Raw genomic sequence first — 22,259 nt, forward strand, 5'->3', positions numbered from 1 at the left:
AATTTTTAGCACAATTACCCGAAGTCTCTGACTGCAGCCTTGTTCTTTGTGGGGGATGTCAGCCATTACTGGGAGTGAATTAGTGTTTAATGATCCCACACAGCCTTTTAGGTTCCTTGTGGAAGGTGGCTGTAGTGAGGCAGCATGTTGTCAAAGTTCTGTCTTTGCCCTGGCTCTAGATTAATTCTTGCTGTGCCCAATTAAGCAGGGCTAATGAACATCTGTGTCTTCAGTAGTAATAATGTGGGCAAAAGTTGTGTTTACTCAGTAAAATATAAGCACATTTCTTAAACTGATCTGTAGAAGTTATCTAATTTTTTAAAGTGTATCAGTTTAAACTTTTCACTTTCAGAGTAGCAAACTTTAAAGCTGTGGAGCTGTTGACTTATCTAAGGGGAAATTAGTAAAAGTGAGAGCAAATTGACAGGTTCAGTTTATTTGGTGAATGCAGGCTGTTGCATAGGATAGAAATGTGCTGTTTTTCTTATTTCAGCAATCAGGTTTAGTTTGCGTTCAAACAGTTAAGCATGGGTGAGTTGGCATTATGAGAAAAATGACAGCACTTAAAATATTGGAGGAATGGGCCACTACAGCTGTAGTTTCCACTCTGTCCTTATTGCATCACTTTCTTTTCCAGCTTTCCCATAAATTGTGTGTAGGTGTTATGCAGGCTCATATTCACTGGAATGGGGGTTGACTTCTTCTTGTGGTACTGCTCCTTTGCTGGGATGGATATCCAGAAGTAAAGCTTTCTCTGGCAAGGAAGTGGCTGAAGATTTATTCATCGTCTTTGTTACATAAGCAGGCAGTGTTCTCTTGGTTTGAAGTTTAAAATTCATTGACATGAAGTCAGCTCTCAGAATGTTTTTTCACCTTTTGTTTTTCATGGGAATGCTACATTGGTGCCTTTGGCCAGAGATCTCAACAAATTTACTCTAGCATGGTATTATGCAGGTAAGCAGAATAGAGGGACACAGAAGCTTGGTGTGCTGGAAGATGTTAGCATTGAACCGGAAATAGAATTCTGGCTGTTCCAGTGCTGTCACATCGCTGGATGGGTGAGAAGAGGAACCAGACCTTGCATTGTCTGCCTTCTTACAGAAATAATTCATTTCTTCACATGGGGAAGTTTGGTGGGGTTTTTTTCCATTACACTGAGTTCTTATGAATCAACAGATAATCCTGCTGATGTATCTTGTGAGGATATCTATATATTAGAGAGAATTTAGATTCAATTCAGATGCTGACCTGCATATTTCAGTCTTTCTCTGGACATAGATTAATCAGCAGTAATTATTTCTGGTTGTGAGTTCTGACTATATATGTGTATGTATAGACAGGATGAAGCTGAGCTAAAATCAAGTGCGAGCAAACATAGTGTATAGAGCTGAATACAGATAGTAAATGGGACTGAATTCCAAATATGATTGTGAATAAAGCACAAAAGCTCATCATATAGTGGACTGGTGAACTTGATATAAAAAGAGCTCTTAAATTTTTGCAAGCTTAAAGATGATGTTAGGAACTTGCTTCAATGTCTCTTCCTACTATTCTTGTTTTCAATGGATGGAAATAGCTGTGACAAACAAAGCAGCAGTGGAAATCACATCTGCAAGGTGAGCCTCTTACCATGTTAAGTTTCCTGAACACATTGAGTTCTTGAGCTCTTGGCTGGAATTATTATATTAAAGAAGCTACAGTAATTAGCAATCTATTTCAATTAAAAGAAAATCAGACATGGTTGTTATTTAGTGTCGCTTTCAAAATGTATTGAATGCCAGCCCAGTTTAAATTGGCCCATAAAGTGCAATCTAATAGTGATTGATGTTCGGTATTGCTAACAGGATCAGTAAAAAGTGCAGTTTCATTTGTGACATTCTTGTTAGTTTCCAGTATTTTCATCTTTGTGTGCCTAAAGCAAAAAGTAAACAAAACCCCCAAATCCCACCAACTGAGGCTCAGTATTTGTCTGTATAACTTTACTTCATCAGGCAAATAGTGGTGAGCTGTAAATCGGTGACAGAATAGTTGCAGCGTTGGTCAGTATCTTAGTTAGTCATGATAAATCAGTATTTTAGCATCATTCTGCTATGGGAGACAAACCAAGTTATGTCTGGAATAGCATTTTTTTCCTTTAATAGCTTTTGTATTCATACTATTACCTGGATTCAATCAGATAATTTCCAAAAGCTAAATATTAATTTACCATGTTAAGTTGCAGTAGTATTTCCATTCTTCAGTGTTAAACTGGCTAGATTTTTTTCTGCTGTTTAAGAAGCATTACCATAAAATTCTATAGTGTGTCTGACAAAGAGTAGGCAATCTTAGGAGGGCATCATTTTGTATTAATTTGCAACTGTATTACGTTGTCCTAATTTATTTATTTATTTATTTTTGTCTCTGCTGTTTATGCCAAGGTGGGAATTTTATTTTCTTTTTTTCAGTAAAGAATTAGAGGGCTGTGAGTATGCGTAGCACTCACAGAAGATAATGAAGGGCTTTCTGGTTTGTATAATCATTGTATGTTTTTGTGAAAAGGAAATAAACAGTTTGGGTTCATGATAAATAGCCTTCCGAAGACTTGAGAAGGCTAGATATTTGTCATCTGGCAGAAATCAGCAGAGTTGTGCTGGAGCTGCTGCTGTCTTTAAACTTTTGTCTTCCTGCTCTTTGTTGCTATTTTGGAATAATGAAATTGCACATCTAAATCTCAGGCTGCCACATTCGCATATTCTATAATGAGGCTGTGTTATTATGTAGTTACGTTTTGGGTGACGGCAGTGAGAAACATTCCTAAATGCAGTGGTGTAGCAATGCAGGAATGTACAGAAGGCGCTGTGCTTTTGTGCAGTGTGCACTCAGAATAAATAGATTGGTAGAGCCAAAACATCTGCAGTATCATCAGTGTCAGGTTTTAATCTAGTCTGTATTTGCAGTCCCATCTTCAGTGTTCTGCTGTCTGAGTGCAGACTCTGTATGGCCTTTGAACTAGAGATAACCACCCAGACCAGACGTGCCTGCTCTGCCCTTCCAGGGAGGCCTGCTTGGCCTGTGGGCTGCTCTGTGCTGCTCTGTGCTGCTGCCAGCGTGGTTCTGCCTGCATGACTCTGGAGTGCCACTTTTTTTTGGATAGGCAGCATGATTTTGTAAGATGTACTTGATGGCACATACTGTGAAAATGTCTTCAAAACATAAGCAGAAGAGAGATATAAGTGAACAGCAGTTGGCACAAGAAGAACATAAAAAGCAGAGAGGACATTTAAGTTGGATGGCAAGTCCATAGCTAGCCATAGCACTTGCACAAGTTGTTTGTTAGGCTGTACCTGTGAATTGCATCCTGTGACATATTTAAAACAAACAAAAACCCTCTCTCCTCAGTTGACCAAAGCTACCTCAGTACCTGTAGCTGTTACTGAAGATGCTGGAAGATGTGAAAATGAAAAGCAGAGACAGGAAAGGAGGCACAGAAAATTATATAGACTGTTCCTTGTCTTCAGCATTTTGAGCAAATTATTGTACTAAACTCATGTAAACAGTAGAAGCCTCTGAAAGACAACACGTGAGTTAGAGTCACCAGAAGTTTAGAAATAAATCATTACACCAGTTAAATTTAACTGTTAACCATTAACATGGTGAATTGACAAGAAAATGTTAATGAATGTTAGTATCTTAATCTTATGAGGTCTTCAACACTTTTTCATGCAGTAATCTTAACAAGTGAAGAAACATGTCCTGAAAGGAAGTACAGTAGAGTAGGAGTGAGATGTGTTGCATGACTGTGCCCAGTGGGTGGCTATTATTGATTGTCTGTCAGAATGAAATGCAGTATTGAATGGGGATCCAGCATGGTCTGCTGCATCTGTTCTTGTTCTGGTTCACTTCAGTGTTTTCATTAATGACCTTGGTGACAGAATAGAGAGTGTGCTTACCAAGTTTCACTAAAAAATGCCCCCAAACTTAAAGGGAAAGCAGATATATAAGGCATGAGTCCAAAATTTATTTGAAGAAAATTGAGACAAATAAAGAAGAGCAGATAAGTACTACTTGGTAACAGAAATTGTGAAATACGTGAATGCGGAGCAGGCAGCGAGGAAATAGGAGGCAACTCTGAAGTTCTTACCTTTGTGGGAGGGGACGCGTTGCATTAGGAGGGCTGAACGTGAATGTAGCATTTAAAACATAGAACAGTATCTTTTTATTACAGAGAAGACTTCAGTGGAAGCATTGTATCTGGTTTGGGCAAACCATTCAAGAAGGTAGAGCTCAGCTAACCGGAAGCAGAATCTTCAAATTATTTATTGAATAAAATATTTATTTTGTGAGTGTGGAAAATTGAGTTTGAAAAAGTTGACAAATAATTTGAATATGGGAGAAGGAGAGGTGTGCAAGCTCCAAGAAAAGAACTGGTGAGTGTAATTTTTTTCAGTGTGTATAAAGGCTGAGGGAGGAGATTTTGAGATGCAAGACCCTGAGAGGCAGGGCAAGACAAATTCACCTGAAAATTTCCAATTAGGTCTTGGGCAAGGAGCAAAAGATCCTGTTGCTAAAATAATTGTTGCTTCTCATAAGACATTTTCTTTAACTGTGTTTGGAATAACACTATTTTAAACCTGATCAATGCTAGATGTAGATATTTCTTGGCTGTTTTTCACGTTAGTGATTTTAAAAACTGAACATGTTATGAATGGAGGTGATTTACTGGAGACAGCACCCCGTAGGCACACCTATGATGAGGACAGCCTCCCTACTGCTGGTCCTTCTGCTTTTAAAGTCTCCTCCTAACTCAGCAGCCTTCACTTTGGTGTTGTTGGCTGCGTCTAGGTGCATCACACAAGATTTTCAGCTTTCTCTTCCTACACTGTGATCTTGAGAAGCATAGTTAATATGAACTTATATTTCATTCTCATTTTCATAATGACTTCAGTTGTCAGTCCAGCACTTTGGGGACTCAACATATAATTATCATAAGAAAACAAGGAGTGTACTATAGGTAATTGTTTTGTTTATAACATCATTCCCAATTTCCATTGCGAATTTCTCCACTGAGAAATGAGCGCAGCCTCGGTTACCTGAGGCTGTAACATGTGTTGTTAGCATACTTCAACTCTCTATTTGCATTATTATACCCTAGAACACACTTCTTTAATCATCACAGTTGGAAATTACCTTGCTTAGCAATTTTAGTTCCTATTTTCTCAAACAAAAATAAGTGATTGCATGAGTCGAAGCCAACAGCCTGTGTGCAGTGTAGCAAGCCAAACCTGACTTCTGTGCCTGAGAGGGGAATTTGCATCAGCTTCAAGCAATTTTTAATGGAGCTTTTTGTTTAAGTATGAAGTGAATTCCATCATTCCAGTGTTCCTTCTATTAACTCACTGTGTGTTGCTTTCAGTTAACTTTTTTTTGCATTTGTTTTTGTATTATTACTTCACTGCCATTTTGAGATGTTTTAGTGTGGGAACATGGAAGTTTTTACAGCTGGACAAGAGGTGAGGAGCGGCCTTTAAATGCAGGGGAGGTGTCTGATGTGGAAACTTTATGGGCCAAATGTCTCGTAACATCCTACAGAGTTTTTCCTTCTTTGCAAATCTTGCTTTTCAAGCTGGATGATTGTGTTCATGTTATCTGCAAGGGAAGTTATAGCTAACACTGATAATTTAAATGTAGCTTTCTAGTTTCCCAACAAATACATGGGGAAGAGCACATAGATCTGTGCTTGTTCAGACTCTGGTCATATTTAAATGGTGTTCCTTTAAACTGTGAAAGCCAGACATTGTTACTCTTAAATTGAAAATTTAGAGCTAACTGTATGAATCTAGCAAATGATGTAGATACTCGGAATGCATATCTTCCTTACTGTAACAAATGCAAGGTAACACTGCTTATTGCTGATGGATTAAATTATCTTTCAAAGATATACCAAAAAATGCTGAAGTCTCTGGGATTACTCCAATAGTATGCTCTGGTTTAGGAAGGATGAGATGGCTATGTAGGAAGAATATATAATAGATACATACCGTAGTATAGAAAATGACAAGATGTTGCAACCTCATGGACTAGCTCTGAGCAGTACTGATGCTTTTGGATACAGATGGAAAAGCAGCATTTAGTGCAATTCGGAGGACCCGAGTGAGAAAGCTCAGGGCTTAGGAGCACAGCAACACTGCCAGGTTGTGCCAGCTCCCAGGGTCAGGCACGGGCAGCTCCTCCTGTGCCTGGCAGCCAGGAGCACTGCAGCAGCAGAGGGCTGCTGGTCATTGACTAGCCTTCTTAGTGCTGGGCTCTGCGGCAGGGAAAGACGAAGCTGAGCTGTGTGTGATGTGACCTAAGTACGCTATACAGCGCCTTTGGTCTGAGCAGTAGGCAGGGACCAAGAGAGGTTTGGAGCAACGGTGAAGGTTTGTTAGGACGTGGTACAGGACAGCTTAAAGTCTCTCTGCAGTGGTCAGTACAGCAAAGCTTTAATACCAGTTTAGACTTCCCACAGCATTTGCATCACAGAAGGGCGTTTCTCCTCTCAGATGCTGCGCAGCAACCTGGCATTTTTCTTTCTTTTTGTTAAATTGCAACACTAGGATACATAATAGAAGCTTTATTTGTAAGTATAATTAAAGTATGATGTTAACAAGACTCTGCAGAATTACAGTTCAAACTTGCAATTTAGTGAAGGCTCAAAGTATCTAAAGTTTGAGTAATAGACTTCAACTGAGAATGAAGGAAGGTCGACACTTAACAGCGCAGTGGGCGTTGATACACTTCCAAAATGGGATGTGGCTTACCTTTATTGTAAGAATATTAATGCTTGATATTGATAGTTGATGGATGTGAAAAATGAGTCAGTAAATTTGTTAGATTTTTGTAGTTTCCTGGCTGTGACTGCTTCCTTGAGTGCAGACCACCATGCTCAATTGCACTGCTCTGTTACTGTTCAGCAGTGTGCGGGCTTGTTACGCACATAAACATGGACTCTGAGACAGATACACCCATGTTCAGTGTGAAGTGGAGTTTGAACTGCCGCCTTGCAATTAAGGTAAATGGATTAGAAACCTAGCAGCTCGTGCTCTGAAATGACATCTACTTTTTTAGGCTACTGACATTTGGAATACTATCAATAATTAAAGTTTTTTGTTTTGTTTTGTTGTTTTTTTTGAAATATACTTGAAAATAAAACCCCACTGAATGTTTACTGTTGATGTGTTGGAGAGTGAGATGCCAAATCAAAACTCACTAACAAGCAGCCAGCCCAGCTTTCAGTGAACATTGTTTCTTGTAATTATAGTGTAGATACAACTGATCATTCCATGCTGTTTCTCAGTTTTGAATGATAGATGAAAGAGCAAAAAGCTTTTTTTTTTTTTATTGTTTGAGACAAGAGAGCTGAGGATGATATCTGCTGGTTCTGAAAGTGTTTTAACATTTGCTGTTTAATTTACAGTCAATATCAATTCAATTAAGATGATTTAACCACTTAAAAAAATAGCGTTAGCATATGTCAACGTAAAACCATGGGAGCATGTAACTTCTGTCCAAGTGCAAGAGGAACATCTTTGATGTGAGGATATAACATAGTGTCTCAAAGTGTAGCTTGGCCAGCACTACTTGAAGGCCAGCGTTGATCTGGATAAGTGTAGCTATGACTGATGGTAGAACCAAATTAGTAGGGAGACTTCTGCAGAATCAAGGAATTGTTTGGAAATATTTTTTCTGTGTTAGTTGGCCAGTGGATGATGTTTTCTCCTGTTGTGGTTTTGTCTTTGACAAAATGTGTGAGAACTGGGGAGGTAAGGCACGTTGCTTGGTGCTTTGCTGGTGAGGTGTTGGAGCAGGCACAGTGGACTAGGTTTGCACAAAGCTGCCCTGGCTGCTGGAGGAGGTGGCAATTAATCCTGGGAGGCAGTCTGCTCCAGCAGTGCCATGCTAATTGTAGTGAAATTAAAATAATAACTTTAAAAAGTGCCTAAATAGCTGCAGGTTGATAACAGTCAGCAATCTCTCCTTGGCGTGAGAGAGGCTAATGTGTTTTCATGATCAGGTATATTGCAATGCAACATTTTCTGCGCTGATTGGCAATAAAAAGGTGATGCAGTAAGGGGACTACTGGTTGTCTTCAGATTTGATTCTTGCATAGGAAACCTTTGTATCAGTAGCTGCCATTTCCCACTTCGTGTTCCGTGGCACGTGTCTCGGTGCTGGTTCTCAGGCTGTCGTCCTCTGGCACGTTTCTGTGATAGAGGTGATGGCTGAGCAGGGCGCGGCAAGAGTGTGATTGGTTCTGGTTAGGGAAGGGTGCAGGAACAGCAGGTTGATTTGTGTCACTTACTGTTAGAGCGGTGCTCACGTGCCAGCTTGCGGCTGTGCGAGCCCGCGGTTGTCAGTTCTGTGCCATGCTGAGCTGGTTGATTCCTTCTGGAAGCAGCACAGTACCTGTCTGACATAGATGTGAGCGGTGTTTTCTGCTCGTGGCTCTACACCTGACCCTGACAGCATGCCAACAGGCGCTGCCTTTTGAGGGCATAAGGGAACAAGCGCCTTCAGTTGCTTCAAGAATCGCCGCTCTCGGGTGTGGTGTCAGAGAGGTGCGCCCGGCTTGAGGGTTTCCTTTCGAGGAAACGAGATAAAAAAGGGGAGGCGATGCATGCGGTATCCTGCCACCACCTCTCAGGTGTGCAGCCGCGCAGCCCCCAGCGAGCCGCCCGGGTGGCGGCGAGGAGCGCGCAGCGGGGCTTCCACTGCTCGACCTTTCCCCGGCGCTGCGTGACTCGGGCGGAGCTTCCCGCAGCCGCGGGCCTTCACCCGAGCGGGCGCGGCCCCTTTAAGGCGCGACCTGCCCTGGGATCAGGTGCGCGGCCGGAGGGGTGACGTCACCCTGCCAGAGGCGGGGCTGAGGCTGCCGCTCCCGCGCTCCCCGCGCCGCGGGAAACGGCGGAGGCTGCGCACGTGTGCGCGGTGCGGCCGGGCCCGGCCCGGCCCGGCCCGTGGGTGAGAGCGCAGGGCCGTGAGAGGGAGCGCCGGCCGCCGCAGAGGGGGCGGGCGGGGCGGCGGGAGGTGCCAGCGCCGGTGCGGCGGGAGATGCCGGTGTGGGGCGCGGTCCCGGAGGTGCTGAGCGCGGCGGGACCGGGCGGTGCGGCGGCGGGTGAAGAAGGCGATGGAAGCCCCGGGGGGTGCGGGAGCTGTAAGGGGCGGGAGCGGGGCGGGAGGGCTCCTCTTGCGGGTCCGCTGCAGCCTGTGCTGGTTCTCGTGAACGGGTTTCTGCGGCATAGCGGCGTTGTGCTCGCTGCTATATAAGCCAGCGAATGATTTTCTCCTTCAGAAAACTACAGTGACAGAACGTGCTTTGTGCATGGCGCCTAATTATTTTTTTCTCTTTCTCTGAATGTTTACATATATGTATGTATATATGTGTATATATGCATTTTCTTTGTACGGCCATACGTAGCATACATTCTGTTTGCATTTACCTGTTTAAACTGTTTCTGAGCTGGCTAAGCATATACTGGATACTGCCTTCACTGCTTCTGTTTTTCGTGGAGGCAATTATACTGTGCACCTATTGCCCTTCACAACAGCGTGATTTTGCGTTGCACTTGTGATAATTTGGTAAATGAAGGCAGGGAAAATACAGGTGGCAGTAGTACCAGGAGGGCTGTAGGGCTGCTCACAGCTGCCTTCCCCCTGGTGCCGGTGATGAGATTGTGGCCACCTCCAAGAAGCAGATGATGGCTATGCCCCTGGTGGTGAGGTGGCAGTGCCTGAGCACATAAAGAAGTGATTCTGCTGGATCTGCCTGCACCTGGGAGCTGCATTAGTGAGGTGAAGGCAGAGCACTGGCTGTGGCCTTTGTTGTGGGTGTCTTTTTTTTTTTTTCTTTGCAGTAAGGATAGAAAAGAAATCAAAGTTGTTTGTAAACGTTTGTTTAATCTTTATGCTAAATAGACTTTCAGACTGCAGTTCTTATTTCTGCCTTATTCTGTTCACTTTACACCAGATATGTTAAAGTAGTCAGAAAGGACTATTAAAAGAAAAATTCCCACTCGAGAAATTTTGGATGCAGATAAGGTTGACAGAATGGCTTCTCATTTTCTTTTGTAACGTAAATCACAAAGTGAATCAGGACTTCCTCAGTTTTGTCTCTTGGCTAGCTGAAGGTCTCATTGGTATCCCTGTGCTAACAGAGTAGACTGGGACTTCTCCTGAAGCCTTGAATTGGAAAGGCACAGGTCAGTTTTCCATGTTTTACCATACTGAGTTCATGTGTTAGCTTCCAAAGCAGACTTAATTGGAAGTCTATGGAACTGGATTCTGGAGTAGCTCTTCTTGAAAATAAAAAGACTTCCATGTATGGCTGTATGTAATTGTCATGGTGCCTGCCATTTTTAGTGTTGAATGTACACCTAGGAATTCATCTCTTCTGCAGGTTTCTTTCATCTTCTGCCTTGACAGTGTTTCAGTCTAATCAGTATGCAGCAGAAGTTGTTTTTGCTGTCTATATATAGATGCTGATGTTCATACTTGGTATTCTGTTTTGCTCTTTGTAGCAGGCATCCTGCATGGGTATGGAGTCTGCATTGTCCCTGGTGACTTGTGTCAGCAGTGGGATTCTTTAAGGGGCTAAGAATGTTAATGGAGCATGGTTTTAGATGAGTGAAGTCTTTCTGTTTGGGTATACTGGTGCATACTTGTGTTTTGTGTGCTCCTCGCATATGGGGGCAAGGAACTTCTGATGTTGGTCATAATGCTTTAGTGTTCAGTTAATACAACTTTTTTTTGCCCTGCTTATATAGAGAGTACTGATGTTCTGTCAGGAGCGGATTTGTATTCCGAAGAGAAGATGCAGCTTTAGGAAGCCAGACAAAGGTGAACAGCTAAGTCCTCCGGGGCACATCAGGATTAAGCTGCTGAGTTAAATCTGCTCAATTACTTTTCTACCTGAAAATCTCCTTAACTAGGTGTGTTTTATCACTGTAGCACCTATTATTATGATGGATGTGGCTTTCTGTGGAATTTTGGTGAGCGGCTCGTTGTTTCTTCTAGAGGGAGTCAGCTGTTTCTGTCCTCCCTGAAATTGCTGCTTTAATGCTTGGTGATATTTCACTATCTCAGGCCACTTTCATTTCGCTAGCTCTGAAACAAACTTGCCTGTATGTGATTGTATATATAATTGGAAAAGTCACTGGATTCTAGGCTTCTGCAGCAGTGTTTGTAGATGTGAGCAAATTAAAGGAATAGTGGCAGTTCTGATGGAATATAGAAAATGCTTCAAGGTGGAAAGAAAGGTAATTAAAGAAATGCTGTTGCTTCTCTTTATAGTAGCTATTTGGTGTTTTTTTTTTCTTTTTTAAATAGAGGAATCATTTTAATAAATTGCAGATTTAAAATTGGTTTTAAAGTATTTTTATGTATTTAATATATATATTCATTGATTAGGGTGATTCCTGAAATTGCCTGTGTCGTGGACTTTTGTTTTCCGCCCATCGATATCATGATATGGATTTTAGTGCTCTTGGGAGTTCTGTGCTATACATCCCAACTGCATGTCAATCTGCCACGGTTCAACTGTAGGACAGACTAAAAATAAGACACAGGAAAATAATTAGGGCAGGAAATTTAAAATGATACAAGATAAAATGTTGTGAGTCTCCTTACATTCTTCATAACCACAGTTTTGTGATCTTCTTTTTTCTGTTGCTAAATTGATACAAAAGTAAACTAGCAAAGCCTACAAACTAAAATATCAAAGAAGACAAATTAATGTGAACAAGGAGAATTTGCTGGTGGTTGTATGGACATAACTAAGTTTCCAAAGTGAATTTTCCACCTCCAACCTGTCATCTTCTTTTCTGTCAGATGAGAGCTTGGAAGCATCACTTAAGTTGATGCAGGTGCTGAAGCAATCTTGCATAATTGTCTTTAAGATGTTTTGCAAGCTTCAGTCAAGCAGCACACGATTGCAGAGGTCTTAGTATAGAAAGGATTATAGTTTGGATGTCATAGGTTTTTGTCACAAACTTCTTTAATGATTGGGAAAAGTAGATATGGAGTGATTGCTCCAGTTACACTGATCTGCGCCATGTCTGCTTTATGTGAGGAAAGTTACTTTCCTGATTCTTGACTTGGTCAAACTGTAAGTAAATTCTTGAATGTCTCAGGGTTGTGTTTTAAGCCACAGTAGATTCCTTTTCACGGAATCACAGAATGGCCAGGTTGGAAGGGACGCCAAAGATCATGAATTTCCAACCCTCCTGCCACATGCAGGGCCACCAACCTCCCCATTTAATAGTAGACCAGGCTGCCCAGGCCCCCATCCAAACTGGCCTTGAACACCTCCAGGGGGACGGGGCATCCACAACCTTTTATGAGATAACAGATGTTATGCTATGTCTTGTGGGCCATAAACCAGCCATTTTTATCTGTTTTACCTGTGCAGGCAACAGAAGACCTGTCTGTGGCTTTGGAGCAGCCCAGAATCGCACTCGTTTGAAGGATTTGTGTTTTGATCGAGAAGCAATAAAGGCTTGGTTAACAGGCATCTGTAGCTTTGCGCATTGCTGGTAGTCAGGAAGGCCTTTTACCTTCTCTTTTTTGGTAGGGTGTTTATGAACTGCTGCTTTGGATTTGATTCATGTACTGAGGTGGAAATCACAAAACCCAGGCTGGATTTGTGCAACTCCTGTGTTTTGCTGCCACTCGGAATAAGCACATAATAGAGTTGCTCTTCTTGTGCCAACAAGAATGCAGTTATCTGTGGTATTTGTGGGGTCCCTTTTTGATGCAGAGTGAGTTTGGTTGCTGCCAGTGTTTCTCTAAGCTCTGACTGTTGGTGGCCTCTCACACCTCTCTGTGCTGCAGCTACTGTGAAGCACTGAGTCACTGCCAAAAGGAAGGCTGGGATCAGTGAGCACCTCTCCACCTTCCAAAAATATGTAAGAAAGAAGACACGTGGAGAAGGTGGACTGTATGCAAGCTGTTTTTACATTTAGGATTGTAAATGGGCCAGATTCATTTATCAAACCTTAAGCTTTCACCATGGAATCACAGTAATAGTGCTCTTGGTAGCCAGTTACCAGACTTTGTACGCTGAGGAATTATTTCAGTTTTGTGCTCTCAGGAAGGTTTTTAAAGCCAGTTGAGATTTTGATTTAGACTACAGGCTGTTCTTCAAATAATGTAACTGGCGCTGCCATGCTCAGGCATCCTGCACAAATACTTCAAGGGCTACACGGAGAGCAGTGAAGAGCAGATCTGAGGAAAATCTCCTCTGGGCTGTTTTGTTCCCACTGGATGCTTTCCCTGGCCCTGCTGCTCTGGCCCTGTGGGGCTGCTTAGGAGTGGGCTGTGTGAGGGCTGGGGTGAGCAGCTGGGAGCCTGAAGGAAGGTGGAGTGGCATCAACGGTAAGCATGTGTGTTAACCAGGCTTTGTAGAACACATGGTCTTGAAAACTCTGATTCCTTGTTCATAACTGCCAAAGAAATTCTATGTTTGATTCATTAGAAATACTGAGAAACAGTAAAGGAGCTCTTAGCTCATCTTGTAATTTACAAGTGACTTTAATAGCTCTAGGTAATTTGATTTTCCTAAAAGAATTGCTCAGATGACAAGGAAGGAAGCAGGATGGGTTCTCGTTAGTTCATCAGCATCTCCGTTGGCTTGCAGGCTGTGTCTGACAGAGTATTTTATGCCCTGCTTTTTCTTTATTTTCCCTCCAGACGGTTCTGAAGCAGTTGTCCTGCCATGTGGAGGAGGTCAGCTGAGTACAGCATATGTGTTTGCCTAATATTTTTTTAACACGTTGCCCTAAAGTTTGTTAGACTGTTATTAGGGGGTTTTTTTGTTGTTGGTCTTTTCCCCTCTTGAGAACTGCAACTGAAGTGGGGAGCAGTAGCTGTGCTCCTCAGCCAGCCTTCCCCTCAACCCTCCAAAAGGCATTTAAAATTTGTTGGTGGTCACTGCTGTGTGTCCTCAGAATTAACTACTTTGACCTCAACATTTTTCCAATGAAGGGGATAATCAGACTTACTGAAATTCCAGGAGATACATGTTGGAAGTAAAAACAAACAGACAAAACCCACTGGCTTGCTTACGACAAGGAAGCTAGGAAAGATTAACTGAGGGTTTCATTTACAGTGGTTATTCTGACCTGGTCTTCCCTACAGTGCAGCAAAGTGCTTATCTGCCACAGCTCTGCTATGGCTGTGTTATCCTTCAGGAAAGGGCTCCCAGGAGGCTCCCCTCGCTCGAGTGGTGCCACGCTGTCTTGCCCTGCCAGGGTGGCTCATGGGGCTGGGCTGTGGCTCAGGGCTCCGTGCACTGAAAGCACGAGGCTGGGGAAAGCCAACAGATGGACAGTCTGGTGTATCTCACAGTTGTGTGAGGCCGCACCTTCAGTATGATTGCCATACAGGCATCTGAATGTAGGTTGAGGGGCAACTTTGCTGTTTACCTAAGGAAATCTGTCTTCAGGCCAATGCTTTCCATTGCTTTTCTGAATTCTTTCTTTCAATGGCTTTTCTGAATTCTGAGTGAGCTAGATGATGGAAAAAGTGATCTTGGACAGAATGTTTGTTTTTTGCCAGTTGTTCTTTCTGTACTGGCTGTTTCATGGGCTGCCAGCACAAGCATTAAGGAAGCAGAAGGGGCACATGATGGGAGCGGGCCCGCCCTGGAAGCAGCTGTTAGGTTGGCACAGTTGTGTCATAAAACACACTAAGTTACCTATGCAAGGAATTAAAACTTGGTACCTTTGCTTTGGTAGCGAAGGTGGTAGGAGAAGCCACCCCATCTGCTGTTTCTCTGTCGTTGTACCCCGTGCAGTTTTCTAGTCTTGGTTGTGCCAGTTAAAACTGCTTACTGTAGGACTCCTCTGAATTTTGAATTACTGAAGCTATGAAAACAGCCCCCTTTGTTGTTTTATCTTCTTTTTATTTTTAACCCAGATTGATCTCGTGAAGCAGTTTGTCATGTGGTCTTACACAGGCTGCCATCTGCAGAACAGAGCAGTGCATGAGAACAGAAGCGAGCAGGCTGTGAAAGGAGGACAGGAACCATCTCAGTCAAAAACTGCATTTTCAGTGTGGCATGGCAATCACCCCAAATCATTTGTTCCTGACAAATTTCTCCATGTAGATACATTAATGTTGTTTAAATTGCACTGCATGTGCTGACATTTAAAGCTCTGAGGGGGATTGCTATGGTGGAAAGCTATTCAGGGGTGAAGGGAACGGCTAGCGTCATCTTTACTTGTAGAAAGCTGTGTGATCTGTGATGGCAGGAGCAAGCTGAAATCATATGACTTTGCTGATGTTGAACTGTTTTCAGTATTAAGAGTGGTTACTTCAGCTCTGTCATCTGTACTTTGGTTCTTCAGATTAATTTTTCAAACATATGCTTTTCTCACTTTCTTAGACAGTGTCTGTTTATCTTGCCAACTGTGAATGTGTTCTGTAGGCATACACGCTGGTAGATAGGGTTGTCTGCAAATATGTTTGCTCCTCAGATTACTGATCTTTAAAGCAAAACAAAAGCAAGGAATGGAAAGAAAGAGTCCTTGTTTGTTTCTGTTGCTTTATCATCTTGCCTGGTTTTCTTGCCTTGATTCAGTCAAAGGCAACTGTGGATGACTGCATAATTGCTAGCTTGCTATTAGCTCTTTGTAGCCCTAAGGGCAGCTGTGCTTGACCAGAGATGTTTGGGAGTTGCTTATATTATCCTAATTTGGGTGAAATGATGATGTTGGAGGAGTGGAAACACTTATTTTTTTTCCTTCCTATTTTATGCAGAAATGTGGTAATTGCTGTTAATGCTTTCTTAGTTTGGTGGGAGTGAGTCAGATGCTTAGCTTGTGTGTTTGGCACAGCCCTTCTGTAAGCTCAGCAGTGCTCTTGTGTCTCGGCTCAGGACGTGTTCCTTGACTTCTTGCTGCCCCAGCTGTTTGCTCTTTGGTGGCAGGGAGTGGAGCCTTGTTTTCTGCCTGGTGCAGTGGGACTTGTTCTAGTACAAAAATCCCTACCTCTCCTTTAACGCTGTGTGAGTTCTAAACCTTTAGTTTAGTTGTGGAACTTGCTTTAAAAAAGAGCTTCTATTAATGCTTTCTTTGGTCACTAAGTGTTGAAGAGCTGGGGATAGTTTAGGCAGGTAACTGCTGGTTCCTGCTATCCATGTGCTGCAGGACAGGGAGTAAAAGCAGGTGTTTGGAATAGCCACAATTTGATCTACAGCTCCAGCTGTTACTTGAGTATGTTTGGTCACTTGAAGAATTTTAGTAAAAAGCTGAGAAGGGAGTTCTGAAATGGTGGGAGCTGAGGCTGAAACAAATTTGTAAAGATTGTACCACCAACCCCTTACTATGAGTGATTTCAGTGCTCCTGAACAGGACTGTTGGCCCACTTCTCAGCAAGGAAATGGGCAGTCACGTGGGTCCTCGTGTGCCTGAGGAGGAATAGGCAAATGCTTCCTCCGGCAGGGTAACAAGGAGGAAAGGGAACATAGAGACCAGTGTTTTCTTGGCAAGGACGCTTGCCAACTGAAGGTCATTGAGCCCTGGACATAGTGCCTCTTAAACAGATGGGTTGCTAACTGCTAGTAAGACTTATACTGGTATTTGAAAGGACACCTGCGGGTCCAAGTAATGATGCAGGATGCCTGGGAGACTCTGTCATTCTTCACAAATGATAAAAGTGAGGACCGACATATTGCCCTTGCCTGAAAAAGGTCTGCACTGGTATTGTGAACTGCATTGCAGTCTGTCATCATTAGAAAAAGCTGAGGAAAGAGTGCTGTGGAGTTAACATGCTGTTTTAACCATGCGTGGCTGTAGAACAGATTTGGAGCCCAGCATGATTAGTCAATATTGCACTGTGTTGGTTGTTTTTTTTTTTTTCCACAATTCTGCTACTGTTAGGACACTTTAAAAAATGATTTGATCCAAGATTAGCATACACGTGTCACAGAACACCAATGTCACAAGGTAAAATACAACTTAGTGTTATGCTTTATGCATTTTTTTCCTTTCTTGCTCTTACTCCTGTTTCTATCTGACCAAAACTACCTTATATTGGACAGACATGGTTAAAACTTGGCTCAGCCCCTTCTTTCCTGCAAGACTGGGTTATTTTTAAGGCAGAAGAATTTAATTGTATTCTAACTGCTTCCTTTTTACATTGTTTGTTTCTATTAGGTAAATGGTCCCGGTGGGGATAGTATCTTCAGTACCTTGTATGGTCCAAAACATTATTATATTTCAATCCGATTCTGTTTGTTAGCATTACATTGTGCTAGAACAGAAAGACAATGGGGTGCATTGTTTTTCATAACATAACCAGAGTTTTCTTTCAAGTTATTTTGGTCTTGGCTATACGCTGTAACTCCCCCTGTCTGCACTGCGAATGCAACCGTGTTGGAGGAAGAAATTGATGCTGAGTGTGGATGGCACTGCTGTCCGAGGAGCTGTGCTGTGAGAGTATGAGAATAACTGTAGTAGTGCTGCTTTGAAGCTGAAATAACTGAGCTTATGACAGGCTCAGGGATTGGAAACTATTTCTCTGGACAAGATTTTTTTTCCTCTTGATTGGCATCACGGGCTTAGAGATACACAGGATGATTCCAGGAATTGTCCTACTGTAATCGTTCTTTGAAAAACTGATTTTATGTTTGTGTTGCAGCCACAGCACTCTAAACCAGGAGATCAAAACTGATGCAATCTTTTTAAGTCCTCTCATTTGTTCTGTTCAGTGCTTACATGTCATTCCTGGATATCAACCCCTCCCATGAGACAACATCCTTCGTGTTTAACTAAACAACTGGGAGAAACCACTCCAGTTTGCTTGTCCCACTCTTAGGAGATGAGCCCTGCCTTGCAATGTAAAAAGAGGTACTTTGTTGCAGCCCGGCTTTCCTGCCTCCCCAAACTGGGTCCCTTTTCTGAAAGGTCTTAGGCACTTTCCTCTCTTTGGTTGCCCTTTTTCCCAAGTAAGTTGTTGGTAAGCAGGATCGGCCTATCTGGCCTTATCTCTGTTGGCAGAGCTGCCTGCCTGGTAGGTGGCAGCGGGGGGCAGTGCTTCTCAGATTAGGCTTTCCTGTGTTAAGAGAGGCCCTTGGTTTTTGAACAGCTTCCTATTGTTTGCATCTGCAGGTCGTCCCCTCCCACACTCTTCCAGTTCTTTCCTCCTCCCCTAAATAATGTTTCCATGCCATAGCATTACTCAGAGCAATTTCTCTAACAGAATGTCCTCTGAGAGTTTTTTCAGCCTGCTCTGATCTCCAGCTTTTGTTGCAATACTGATGCAGAGTTTATGCAATAGAAACTGGCTCCTAAAGGTAGGTCCTAGTAATTTTTAAGTCAGTTGTTTGAATTCAATGTTGCCACTGTTGTGACAGTATTTTTATTTTTTTAAATAAAATCTGAGTTCTCACAGGAGTTCAGTACCTTGTAATGAAAGGTAGAAAATGTTACTTTTCGGTATGTGTTGTCCTTGTTTCAAAGCTGCAAAGAAATAGTGTTGCTTCAGTTTGTTCTTAATCTACTTTTGCATGCTTAGTTTCTCCTTTATTACACTGTTTCATGTGTGTAAATGTTATATATGTTCTTCTGCCTGTCTGAAATTCACTTTCCAAGCCACAAGCTTCCTTCTGTCAGTCATACCAGAGCTGCTACTGACTGCTGGTATCCATGATGAGTGCAGAGATGAAGCCAGTCAGAATCTCTTCTCACCTTGATGTTTGTGCAGCAACCAAAGGGGTTACTGACAATTCATTTTCCATCCTTGTTGCTTTATAGTATACTGTATTAGAATCTCTTAGGACTGCTTTTTTTTTTTTTTTTTTTTTTTTTTTAACATGATAGGGATGCAGTGTTGTTTCCTTCTACTCATTACCTTGAATTCTATTTGAAAGAAAGATGATGATGATGAAATTAGGTATAACATGTATGTAGGGCTTTAAAAATTACTTATAACATTTTCACTTGAGAAAGTAGGGACATGTTTTGGCTGGTTTCCTGATTCCCTGCCTTTTGTAAAGTGTTCTGTTTCCAAAATAAATAGTAATTATTGGGTGAATTTTGGCATGGTATTGTAACTTGTAACTTCTATAGCTCTCACTGCTGCAGCTTAGCATGAAGTCCGTCTTTGTTTAAATCTGTAAATGTGGGGAAATCACAAACTGTTAATGTGCATTTGGTGATAGTAAGCAGAGGCTTGAATTCCACTGAATGATAAATCCAGTTCTAGAATCTGCCACCAGAAGAAAAAAAAAAGGAAAACAGAAAAAAAAAAAAAAAAAAAAAAATCAACATATCATCTCCGTTGCTGGTCATTCTGTGTGATAAACACATTCTACCTGTTCAAGTGCTTTCCAGATTTTTTTGAAGGAATATCTTTTCTGTGATCTCTGCATGTTCTAGTATCTGAGATGGGACGTAGCTTTAGATGGAACTCAGCTGGGTGTGTGTGCAGCTGATGTAGAGCTGGGAGGAAACCTGTGCTCCTGCCTTGCTGTTTGCTTCTCCTGTCCCCAGGTCTGATTTCTTGGTAAGTTAATTCAGCTCACTAAACTAGCAGGAAATATGGCAAGCCCTTCTCCTCTCCTTTTCCCATCCCCCCACGTACTAATTTTGTGAGCTGGATTTGCTCCTGTGGGCCAAAGGGCAGGGATGTTGACAGGCTGTGTGAGAGCACTGGGATGGGGAGGAAAGTGTCCTCCCTGCTTTGGTGGCAGTTTGATTTCTGGTTCATTTGTATGTGTAAAATGTCACCCTCAGAAATTGCCCGTCCTCCCACTGATAGCAAGAGCACTGCATCATGACCTCTGTCTGGCTCACTGTACAGGAAGGCAGGCATGAACTTGTGCTTGATGCAAGGTCAGATTTTTGTTGCCTGGTATCTGCTGAATGTGGAATGCTCCTGAGAGCAGGACAGAGGGATGGCCCAGCCCAGCTGATAATTTGCAAGCTGAAACAAACACGCTGGGAAGCTGCTTGTATTCATCTGCTATTAGAAGGTTCAGGGGGTCTTTCTTGCTAGCGTGCTGTACATCGTGGGAGGTCTAGAAGCCTTGGGAACCTGTTTGCTGTTAATTATGTCTTTTTTTTCTTAGCCAGAAATTAAAAAAAAACGTTCACTTCAAGAATCTCATGTTTTAATTTCAATGCATTGTGGACATGGTGTTTTATTTCCTGAAGTTGTTCATTTGTAACACAGTTAAGACCTACAGGCTCAAGTCACTGATCAGTGTTTTGTGTCTTACAAAACAAAGCAAGCTAAGCGCAGTTAAGAGAGTTCCTGGTGTAAGGCCAGAGAAACATGATAAACAGCTCGAGGAGAAAAGGAAACATACTGTGGTGGCTGTCAGGATGAACAATGGTTCTGGCACACCTGCTGCCTAACCGCTGAGCTTTTCTATGCTTGGCAGGAAAGGAACGATTTGGAGGATAACAGAATGATTTTGTAAATGTTTTTGGTATGTTTCCATCTTCTCCTAGGGAGATACAACAGGAGCCATTGCATTAAAACATAATGTCTGGTGCAGGCTGTTGTCATCAACACGGGGGCAAGATTTACTACTGTGCTTAGAAATGGGCATGTCAAGGTTGTGCTAGACTTAAAGGCCATTAGAAGTGAATGCAGGAAGAGTGGGGCACAGGAGAGTGGAATATTTCATTGAGTGAGAGCAAGTTATGCTCATGTTATGCTTCTGAATAAATAGAAGCAAACTACTTTTATGCAAGAGGAATAGTAGAATTTGAGTAATTGGGGAGCAAAATGAAGGGAGCTGAAACAAAAGCTTGTGTGGGAACATGTTGGAGTATGACATGGTTTTCAGCTCTACTAAGAGCCAAGTGATGTTAATCGGTTGCTGTTACTCCTGGGAATTGTCACAGATGTGAGCTGTGAGATTACTTCTTCCAGAGGCTTGCGTGTCAGAGCTGTGCTGTTTCACACATTTTCCAGTTTCATCTTTTTCAGATTTTCATGTTTTGGATAGTAAGAATGTTTTGACTGATCTGTTAATGCATGTGTAATTTCACATTTTTCTTCAAACTTCAAATTTAAATCAGCTCTTTGTTCCAAAAGATTTGTATTTTGGTTCCTGTCCTAATCAGTGAGTACCTGGATCACCACAGTGTATTGGAATTGAGGAACTTGAGGGAAATGGGGGGAAAAAAGTGGGGAAGAATTTCCTCCAAGCCAGTAGAGAAAACATACCCAGCATCACACATTTTTGGATTAAGCTCAGAGTAACTCTGCTTCAAATGCAGTAACTTCATCCTGATTGACCAGAAGTGTAAGATTTTTCCAGGTCAGCCACTTGGTTGCGTGTGCATGCACATGTGTGTATGATTTATTAATCAGAGGAAGGATGCACAGGCTCTTAATCTGGACTGAATCTTATGTTTTTTTCCTGTTTCCCTTACAGGTGTGTGTAGGGAAGAGGGATATGTTGTAATTCTGGTTAAGCAATGGATAATAATAATATTAAGTAGCAGTATGTCTGAACACATTCTTCTAATATTGAAAGAGAATATAGTATCTGGGATTTCCCAACAAAGCATTTCTTGTGGCGTAATGCAGTGACTGAAAGTATCACAGTATGTTGACGCCTTCTCAGTAAGGATAGCTGTTGTGTTGCCTTTCCACATGTCAGATAATAGTTCTGTGAAGGCTGCTTATTCCAAGGGAGAGGACTTGCAGGACCAAATCTGGTTATGCTTTTTTGCCGTCTTGCTGGTGTTCTGGATCTGTGCTTGTTTTTGTACCAAGCTGCTAATCTTCCTCACACCCTGTTCTGGCACGTGTGAGAGTTGTGTCCCTTCAGCAGCTTTCTGTGTTGCCAGTGTATTGTCTGGAGATTTCTGGGGAAAACAAGTTGCATTGTTCTGTGTAAGAATGCTTGGAGACCTGGGCCTGGAGCGCATCGACTGCTCTTGCTCTGACAGGATTTAGCAGGAGATGTGGGCAGCGTGAGGTTGGGCTGTAAGGCGGAGGGCCCAGCTCTGGGCAGCCTTCCTGGGGGCTGTGGGGAGAGGCAGGCCCTGCAAACCGCCATGGGTTGCTCTAGCAGGAAATAGGGTCCTCTGCAGGTTTGAGGTGCCTGAGCCTTCTCCTGTGGAGGGCCCCCTAAAAGGTTTTACCGTCAGGAAAGATCAATTTTGATTTAAGTAAGAACTAGGTATTAAGCTAGTGGTTTTTAAAGGTGGACATTCCTGAGAACTAGGGAAGGCAAAACAGAGCTGTGCTTGTGTGCTGCTTTCCTGTTGCCTGCTGTGATT

At 42.5% G+C, this 22,259-nt stretch overlaps 1 protein-coding gene across 11 annotated transcripts in view; it reads left to right on the forward strand.

Moving 5' to 3' along the window:
* USP54 (ubiquitin specific peptidase 54) overlaps positions 1 to 22,259 on the forward strand; it is a 95,680-nt gene that overhangs the window by 11,298 nt on the left and 62,123 nt on the right. The window contains exon 1 of one of the 11 annotated variants that reach the window (XM_048946745.1): positions 8,871 to 8,979. The exons of 8 other annotated variants lie outside the window; for them this stretch is intronic. The gene's annotated coding sequence lies outside the window, so the exon portion shown is untranslated. Of the gene's footprint in view, positions 1 to 8,870; positions 8,980 to 10,193; positions 10,218 to 18,142; positions 18,311 to 22,259 lie in introns of those variants that run through there. 2 more of the 11 variants (XM_048946748.1, XM_048946744.1) reach the window with 2 other exon arrangements.

This window comes from Lagopus muta, chromosome 5 (assembly GCF_023343835.1).
Source record: "Lagopus muta isolate bLagMut1 chromosome 5, bLagMut1 primary, whole genome shotgun sequence".
NCBI classification, from domain to species: Eukaryota; Metazoa; Chordata; class Aves; order Galliformes; family Phasianidae; genus Lagopus; species Lagopus muta.